Raw genomic sequence first — 8,568 nt, 5'->3', positions numbered from 1 at the left:
GATCCCAATAGACAGACATTTAGCTATTCCTTCCAAACTTGTTCCACATCCACCGTTTGCATGTCTAAACTACAGGCAATGGGGAGAGTCCCGGTGAGAGTAACTGTGTGCACGGTACCTGGACAGAGCTCCAGAGTCCCAGCACCTCCATGGCTTGGGTTCTTGAGCCTTAACCTTTACAGGGTCCCTGTCATTCCATCATGGACAGCTCTAGCCTCTGGGTTCGGTGAGCCCAAGAGCCATGTACCCATCACCTGAAAAGCAGAGCCGTGGTCAAGTTGAACCAGCTATTCTGTTCAGGTTCAGACTGGATCCTTCAAGAGGCGAAGATGGGGAACGCTGTAGCATGAGGTGAGAATGAGCAGGGGGCCAGGGAGTAGAGCCAGGTAAGGGGCAGGGAGTGAGGCCCACTGGGTCTACAATAGCGAATTTCTGGAGTTCCTGAATATTATTGAGAGAGTCATTTTTTTTCTTTGGCATCAAATGAATTTGAAAATTGTATTAAGAGTGGCTGGAAATGGTGCCTCTGTCATTTTGGAAGTTAGCTTGTGAGGTCCCTCTGAAGTGGGGCTGGGCTCCTGCCAAGTTACGCTTGTTTTCTCCCAGGCTCCCAGTGCTCACAGTCCCTGGCCATGTCCCAGTGCTGGACGTTGCACTCAGGAATGCCCTGATCAGCTTGAATTCTCTGGAGCAGAAATTCTGTCTGCGGCTCATTGGAGACAGCTGCTCAGGCAGGTCTAGGAAATGGGAAACATACGGGTGGCAGCGACAGACGGAGGTGCTTTTCTGAACAGAGGACCTTCTGGAGTCTAGAATTGCAGCTGCAAACACAACCAGGGGCTAACACAGCCTTGCAAATAAGAGCTGCGGACATAGCAGACCTCCAAAGAGCGAGGTCACCCTAACCCTGTAGGAACCATGAAAGAGAGCCAAGAAAGGGCAAGGGAAGTTTTTCAACATTTTTTTTTTTTTTTTTCCTGGAACAATCTCCTTTTTCTTTCCTGATCCTTCTTAGGTGGGCGTGACATGCTTGAGGCTGATCAGGGCCAGCCCGATGGGTTTTACAAAGGACAGCTTGGGGAAGATGACCCTACCTTACTGCTCACTTGTACAGAAAGTCTTAGCTTACGGTACCTGAAGCAGGTGGGGCTGGAGCTGGGGGTTGGAGCTCGATGGACAGACCAGGCCTGGGTATTCTGTGCTCTGGAGTAAAATGGATGGCAGGATGGGGAGGGAAAAACATGGGAAACAGAAGAGACAGGCATCAGAATTAGTGAGAAAAAATTCCAGCAAGGACCCCAAAGATTAAGGTAAGAATCAAAACATAGAATGGAGCCGCGAGTCAGGAGCCGGCTGGAGGCAGCACCTGGACAGAGTGCACATCAAGATGGTGTGAAGAACAAAGGAAGTACCTGAGGCCGAGTTCACTCTCAAAAGTCAGAAGGTGAATGCGACTGGCTGGAAGGCACGGTGATGGGCAGTTGTTGACAGTGATGAATTGCCCGATTGAAATGTGCATGTAGTGCCTTGAATGGGTCCCATCTGGCTACTAAGAATCAAGGCTGTGGAAGCCCGACCAGCTCCTAGCAGCCCCCTCCCACCCTCCTTCTGCGCAGAGAGTCAATACCAGTTTTAATTTTATTCATGGGGCTGCACTTGTTCCACGCTGCCTCTCCTCCATGAATACTAATGGAACTCCAGATTGTTTTAAGTGAAGATCTGAGCAAGACACCTCCTTTCATCTTGTCAAGAGCTGTCATTTCCGACAGAGGTTTTTTTGAGTTTCCTTTCTACCAAATTCAATGCAAACTCCTCTACACAGAACTGCATGTGTATTGCTGGCACTGGGCAATCGCAAAGCCATCCACACAGAACAGAAATCCTCCTTGGCCTTTGGCCCCCTCTGCGGTCACTGTCAATGGAGAACCCTCCTGCAGGAGGAGTGATGGAATGAAGAAGGAAGCTGGCAAGGAGGCAGTTCAGAGGGCATCTCTTAGAAGGTGGTGGAAGCTGGGGTTCTCCTTCCTTTGCAAGGTTGTTTTGATCATTTTAAATGTCATTTCCATGATTTTCATAGCCATGAGGTTTGTAAGGCTTAGAAGAATGGCTTCATGACCCTTTAAACTTCTTCCTTAATTCCAATCTTTTCTTGTTCCAATTCATTCTGCATACAAATGCTATACATGCAGAGTTGATAGGCAAAAGCAATTTAAATCATGACTCTGCCCTACGCAAAAGTTTTCAGTGGCTCTGATAGCATCTCAGGTAACCTTCTCTGACTAACCCTCTAAGACTCTCTTCCCCCTCCCTGACCATTTCACCTCCTCCTATCCACTGCTTCTCCCTGCCCTTACCGTGCCCCGCTGCGGGGGCTGAAGGCCAGCTTCTGACGTGCTCCGACTGGCATGGTTCCTAAAGCAATGAGGGACTAGCATGCAGTTAATGGATTTTCCTATTCCACCACTGAGGAGAGTCTGGACTCATCCTTTTGCCCTAAGTCCGCCTGGGTTATCACCAAACCAGTGCCTTTCTTCTTCCCCAGCCCCAACCATGTATACTTAAGATCATTGTTCTCAACCCCGAACGGTCTGGAAAGACAACAGTCTAAAGTAAACACAAGCTTTTCTGATTGACACAGAGTGTCTAGCTCAAAACTTGGCTCCTAACGCATGGGGGGTGGTAGGGTATATATCCAAAACCAGGGACAGATGGGTCAGATGGGTCAGTCCTGGCTCTCAGTCTCTGTCATCTTGGGCCAGTTATTTTAACCCAAGTCTCATGCCCTTTTCTGTAAAATTAGGATGATCACAACACCTACTTCATACGTTCATGACAATTAGCCGAGATAACAGATAGGGAGACTCAGCATGAAACAGTCTACAGTTCAACAAATGTTCGCTATTATGGCACTAGTTCTCAATTAGGGTTGAAATACATGAAATTATCAAGGCTTAATGCAGGCCTAGATGGATAACAATTTGTTGTGATTTGATAGTTCCTTTTCCTCCTCTGTCTCCCCACCCCAAACAAAAATCAGGCAAAACCCACAAATCATCTTGCTCTCTTTTCCGACCTACCGTTTTGTAAGAAGTGCTCTTTTAGGCAAAGGTACCACCTCTCAGGCCTCCTGCTGGCCTGCCGGATGGCCCTGACCTATCCTGTAGGAGCCATTGTCCCCTTGCTCACTGGTGAGGGTGGGGAGGGAGGTGTAACATCTGCCAAGGCCCAGCTCTCCAGGGGTGAGCCAGCTGCCCCTGCAGCAGAGGCAATGTTCTGCTGTAATGGCCCACGACATTACGGCTCCCGGGGGCCTCTGGTAGGGGAGCAGGCCGGGGCCGAGTGGGCTGAGAACACTCAAGGGCAGTGCTGGGTGGCTGCCGGCCAGAGTGGCCCATCTGTGAGGCTGGCCAGAGGGCAGGAAGCAGACATCAGACAGCTTATTCCTAGGAAAGCACTTTTTCCTTGCTTTAGAAAAAACCCAACCCACAGAGTGAGGCAAACCTAAGTTCTGGAGATTGGGATAGGGTGGGGAGGGAGGTTGCTTTGCTGTTGCATTTGCCTGGGAGGGAATGATTTTGGTTTCCATCTAAAATACAGCCTGAGTACCAGGCTCTCTGCAGAAGTACTGTGCCCCTATAGAAGTTTCCTGTTTCTGTTCAGGGTTGAAAGTCCTCTTCCAGGTATTAGTCCCTGGAGAACTCCAGTTCTCATTTTCTAATCTCCACTGAACATTCTTCCTTCTTCCCCTCTTGTGTCTCCTATTGCAACTTACTGTTAGATAAGAGGCTGCCCCAGATTAACTGTTAGCTTGATACGTCTTCAAAATGTCATTCTTTTTGCCCACATCTATGGTATCTTTTTGTTTGATTTCTCATAAGTGCGTTCTCATTGAGATGAAAAACAAAAATTGAAGTAAATGGAGCAAAACATGAGTCATCCACCTCCTCCCCATCCACCTTCCTCCCACGCCCACATCTCACTCCCTTCTCTAAGAGGAAAGTAATTGCTGTCCATGGTTGGCACGCACACCTGCTCTTGATCCATGTACATCTATATGTCTATACATGCCCATGTGATTTGTTGTGAGCTTGGCTTGTGTTGAACAGTTTTCATTTTTTTAATCAAAGTCTCCTATGTATATAGTTGAGAGAAACAGTTGTTCCTCCAGGCTTATTATGAAAAACTGAAATCCTCCCCCACACCAACCCCTCCATTTCCTTCTTTCCGGAAATAATCTCTAGTCTCTTAGCTGATTCTTTGGGTATTTATCTCCAGATCACCAAATACATGTCTTATATTACTGCTTCTTGAGCTTTCCACTTTAAGCATAATTCCCTTATGGAATGTGAAGGTTTGGTTGCCTTCCTCCCTGGTCTCCCCCTGACATGCTCCTACGGATGCTCTGAGCTGGCATTATTAGGACTATTATAGGTCTGGTGGTACTCTGTGCCAACTTTTCCTCTTCTGTCAGATGTGGTTTTCCCTGGAGTTAATAATTGTCTTGCCTGTTTGTTTTTCTCTGTTATTGTCAAATACTTCAATGTCAAGTACTTCCTCAGTGGCATACATTTCTTTTTGATATATTCCACCATCTTAGTCATTGAGCCAGTTTCATCTTCATATCTCTTGGGAGTCTTGTGAGATGCTTCAGTGTGGACTGGTTAGCGTTCTGCCTTTTGCAGAGCTGGTGGGCTTTTCTTTCCTCACAAGCCTGGAAAGGCCCTTTGAATCTATCTTATATACCATCCGTGGGTTCTGAACTCTGTCTTGCCACGATGTAGCCCTTGTGTAGAGGTGCACGTGCTCCAGTTGCTTCTTGAAAGAAAACACACAGAATTAAGGCATTCATTCACACACAAATTCAATTTCACTGAGCGCTTATTAAGAATTCTACAAAAAAAAATATGTTTTAAGGGTTGAGCACTATTCTAGATATTGAGACTCATAAGTGAATAATATTCTAAGATTCTTGCCTTTGAGGACCTTATATTCTAGCAGAGAGAGGCTAATGGCAAAAGCAAACATAATGAATATGTCAATTATTAATATATGAAGTGGTAAGTGCCAAGGAGAAAGAAAAAGTAGAGAAGGGTAGAGGGAATCAGTTCTGCTCCTAACATCTGTGGAACCTGAAGTAAGAGACAAGATGAGAACCCTTTAATTAACATCACACTTGATTTATGTTTTGTCTAGACCTAGATATAGACCTGGAAAATCTCATGGACGGAGGAGCCTGGTGGGCTGTAGTCCATGGGGTTGCTAACAGTTGGACATGACTGAGCGACTTCACTTTCACTTTCCACTTTCATGCATTGGAGAAGGAAATGGCAACCCACTCCAGTGTTCTTGCCTGGAGAATTCCAGGGATGGGGGAGCCTGGTGGGCTGCCGTCTATGGGGTCGCACAGAGTCGGACACGACTGAAGTGACTTAGCAGCAGCAGCAGCAGGTATAGACCAATTTAAGAGCAATATGGATCATTTCATTTTGCAAAATATTCTTCAGCTGTCATGTGCAACTACTGTGGGTATCTCTTGAGTCTGTGAGTACCTTAGAACCACAAAATTGAAATTCAAAGAAAGTAATATACTCTTGTGCTAGAAAATGTTGCCTTCTTATGTAAGAATCTACTGCATTCATGGTATCTGAGAGAAAAGATTTGACAAGTTAATTAATTTGTTTCTTGTTTCAGTGTGTCTACAGCTCAAATCCTCCCTAAACTCCAAAGCAGTGTTCCTCTTTGATGCTGGCAGTGGCCCTATCCACAGAACTTCATGTATTCAGATTCCTTTTATTTCAAGGACAGCAAGAAAGAGATGGAGAAATGCATTTTTCTGCGGCCTGAATGGTATTCATCTTGAGCATGGGCATTCATCTTGAGTGCTGGGCCACCTTGGAGGGCCAGATTCCAACTGACAGAGGTGTGCATATAGTCTTTAACAATTGCGTGTGTGCGTGTGTGTATGTGTGTGTGTATGTGTGTATTTGTGATGCCAAAGGCCCTACAAAATCTGCACCCAGGTCGGAGACACTCTTGTCTGGATCTTAGAGGAGTATTGGGATCAGGGGCACTAAGACAGAGTTAGAGGTACTCAGGGTAGCCTTGTTGAGAAGCTGACAAAGACTTAAAGGAGGTGCAGCAATTAACCATAAAGGTATTAGGGGGAAGAGTGTTTCATATAGAGAGGATAACAGGTAGCAAGGCCTTAAGGCATGTCTGTGAGTGTATTTAGTGCACATATACATTTAATTAACTGTTTGTGTATCAAATTTCTAGGAAGGAATTTTTTAGGAGTTTTGAAGAAATTACACCCTTGCATTTACCCTCTGAGAAGAGGGCAGAAGAGGATGAGATGGTTGGATGGCTTCACCGACTCAGTGGACATGATTTGTGCAAACTCCGGGAGATAATGAAGGAAAAGGAAGCCTGGCATGCCGCAGTCCATGGGATCACAAAAAGTAGGGCATGCCTTAGTGACTGAACGACAATGACTATTGAAAAACCGATGCCATTCTGATTCTCTATCCTTTAAAAGTGACCTGCTTTTTTGTTCTCTATGGAAGTTTTTCCCTTTTCTCCTTATCATACTTTTAGCATAGATCTACTTCCATCCCTTGTGCTGTGCACTCAGTGAGCAATCATTTATTCAATAATTCATTCCCCAGATATTGATTGAGTGCTCCCTAAGCTCTATGCACTGTTCTCTATGCTGGTGACACAACAGAGAACAAAACAGAGAAAATTCCTGGCCCTCAGGGAGCTTCCATTCTACCAAAAGGGAAAGATCATAAAAACAGTGAAAAAGCTGGTGTGCTGCATCATGGAAAATGCTATGGAGAACAATAACATGGGGAGGATGGAAAAGGAATGCTGAGGGGTAGGGAAATTGATTCAGTTGATTACAATGGAATGATAAGAAATTGAAGACAATTTCTTTTTCTGAGCAACAGCAAAGAGGAAGGTGTCATTAGAAGAGGCAGGCAAGATTTGAGGAGTCATAGATCTGGAGTGGGTGGTAAAGCCTAGAAAGTTGGCCATTGGATCGAGCAACTTGAAACTGTTCTTGAGAAAAATCAGTTTCAGTGGAGCTGTGGAGCCAAAGCTCTGATTGGGTGCACCCAAGGGAAGATAAGCAAGGAGAAATCAGAGCCTGTTAAATCAACTCTTTCAGATAGTTTAACTAAATAGAGAAAAATGAGATGGTGACTGTAGAGGAGGTGGAGCTAAGCTTATTTATTTTTTTAAGTTGAGAGAAATACTAGGAGGTTTGAATGCTAATTGGAAATTCAAAACCTTAAATCCTGGAAATTTTTCTTAAATTACTCTTAATGATTTCCGGCCCTCTATCATCTTTGAAACTCCATTTTCTGAATGCTGGATTAATTCTCCAGTTTTCTTATATTTTTCCCTTCCTATTTTCCTATTACCTTTGTGTTCTGATTTCTGTTTTATTTTCCCCACAGTTGTATCTTTTACTTCTATTGAGTTTAAAATGTTTCGCATGTTCCTTTCTTTTAGCATTCTATTCTTGTTTCATGGATGCAAAACGGTTGCTATTTTTCTGAGGAGCTTAAGGATAGTTCTTTAAACTAAGGTTTGTAGTCTTGAATTGGTTGTTTCCTTAGTCATCCCCTCCCTTGTCCGTCTGCTCTTGTGATCTCCTTTTTTCACATTAAATATTTTCTCGGATGTTCATGATCCTTGGTTGCTTATATCTAGGCCTGGATCACTTTGCTTACATGGTGGAACTTGTCAACTATAATTCTTTTGTTAGTGTGATCTGTTGAACGGTAGCACAGGGGACGCCCTGTGTCACTATATTTAAATGTCTTTGGGGGCTGTTCATATTAGCATAGACTTCAAATTCCCTGTTTGGTGGTTAAATACTTGGCTTCCAGCTTATGGGAAGGTGAGTGGAAAAAGAAAGTTGGAGGCTAGTTCTCAACAGTCTGATATAAATTTTTGTTTAAGTGCTCTGTTTTCAGTATGGTGCTTTCACACGCAGCATGACTGTTTTATGGTTTCCAGAGAATAAGCATCCAGTTTGTGGGGAAGGGACAGACTCATGGCTACTATTAAGAGTTGCAAAAGAGATTCAACTTTTTAAAATAGACATGTAGCCATTCCTCCTCTTTTTAAGCCATGTTCACTCCCTACTTCCCAAAATACCTGGTGTTGCTCATTTCTGAGGCTCTTTTATGGATTCTACAGTATAAGTGGAGTTGCTTTGTGGCTTTCCCCATCACAAAGATTTGGGATGCAATGACTCCTCAACTGCTGAGTCAAGCACTACCTATCCATCCATGTTTTAGCTTTCAGAATTTTGTTATTGTAGTTTCCTCTCTAGGTTAAGACCTGAACAGGCTCATTTGAAAAACTGAAATAAAATAAGTCTGTAATCTGGAGAAGAGCAGAGGTAAATGCATATATTAAATCCTCTATATTGAACTAAAAGCCTCAAATGATAGTTTTTACATTTTTCAATGTTTTTTTAGTGGAGATAAGAGACAATTGAATTTTCTTTATTAAAATTGTACACTTTTTCTTAATACTCAAAATCATGCAACA

This window comes from Budorcas taxicolor, chromosome 15, assembly GCF_023091745.1.
Source record: "Budorcas taxicolor isolate Tak-1 chromosome 15, Takin1.1, whole genome shotgun sequence".
Classification (NCBI taxonomy): Eukaryota; Metazoa; Chordata; class Mammalia; order Artiodactyla; family Bovidae; genus Budorcas; species Budorcas taxicolor.
This window is presented reverse-complemented; position numbering follows the sequence as displayed.